The 1,322-nt window shown below is 45.6% G+C and overlaps 1 pseudogene; it reads right to left on the bottom strand.

Moving 5' to 3' along the window:
- Positions 1 to 605: 605 nt before the first annotated feature.
- Positions 606 to 1,310, bottom strand: LOC102836555 (annotated as a pseudogene).
- Between the last annotated feature and the right edge of the window lie 12 nt (positions 1,311 to 1,322).

The following is a 1,322-nucleotide window of genomic DNA, read 5'->3' as shown; positions in this document are numbered from 1 at the left end:
ATCTATTGGTTCTTTTGGCATGATGAATTTCAGAAACATGAATTTATTCATATCATCTAGAATTAGCAATCGCCTCCTTTTGTTGAGAGGAGCTTGTTCACACATATTTACACACTCACTTCTGGCCCTGGAGTCAAGAACTGCTAGGAGCCAAAAGGTGAGCGTGGCAAATTTTGTGTGCTTTTGGGTCAAGGACTAGAACTGGAAAAGATCGGGAGTGGGCTGGAAGAGCAGCGCCTGTAGTTAATCAGTTAGTCATAGACTTGTTTTTCCCAAGTCTACCATACTACTGAGCTACAGAATTCTTTCCAGTGACAGAGCTGGACTTATTGTTAGGTACCAGAGGTGGGTTTGAAGTCAGCCTCCATTAGGAGCTCACAGACCTTGCCAATGATCTCATGGTAGGGAGCAACTGGCTACAGTTTCTACTGTGGGTCCAGGATCATAGGCAACTTGTTTGCAGGGTGCATCTTGAAGTTCTCCTTGAGCACCTCCGGAAGAGATGGCACAGCTTGCAGAGAGTGTCTGTGGAATTAGCCTTGACCATGAAAAACTTCTCCATCTGGAAGAAGACTGGCAGTACCAACTTCAGATTGGGATGGTTCTTATTGCTCAGCTTTATGACTGTTATCAGGATACCTGTCTGGTTGCTGGGCAGGGGCTTGTTGAGGCTCTCGATGAGGCTCATCTGCTTGACCTAACTGTGCGGTGTGACCCAACTTAGAATTTGAAAATCTGCTCATATCATTTATTGACCAGATTCCAATAGATTGTGGCATAGAAGTCTCCTCCTGTGACATAAAAGTCTTCTTCGAGAAGCCATTGGAGCCAGCCAAGTTCTCGCATACGTTGAGCATATCGATGACCTCATACCAGCTGTGGACCTGCTTGCTCAGCATACTCTGCACCACTTTGTTCAGGACACAAGCTGAGCAGTGAAAGCACACACCAGCCTAAGAGAAGATGGATGCACTCTATTGGCAACCTGTCAAGTAAACTGTCTGATCTCTACATTATAAACTCAACAGGATGATTTGCACCCTGTGGTGCACCAAGTCACTGCTGCCACAAATACCTGTATCTTTTAGGCTTATCACATAGCTCTTGATGTGGTTGCCCTTAGCTTGATGGCTGTAAGGATGTAGCAAATTTCAGGGCCAGTGTGTTGAAGTAAGCAATGACAGGTGATAGTGAGGCTCAGTCAGACATTGCTGCCCAAGGCACTATCACCTTCACCTTTACCTGGTTGTACATGCACGACAGGACTTCATTGCCAGCATGTTGAAGTTGCCCAGGAATTTGGTAATCAAGAAAGCCCATAA

Source organism: Chrysochloris asiatica, unplaced genomic scaffold (assembly GCF_000296735.1).
Source record: "Chrysochloris asiatica unplaced genomic scaffold, ChrAsi1.0 scaffold00405, whole genome shotgun sequence".
NCBI lineage: Eukaryota > Metazoa > Chordata > Mammalia > Afrosoricida > Chrysochloridae > Chrysochloris > Chrysochloris asiatica.
Note: the sequence above shows the minus strand (reverse complement) of the source record. Positions and strands in the feature narration are given on the sequence as shown.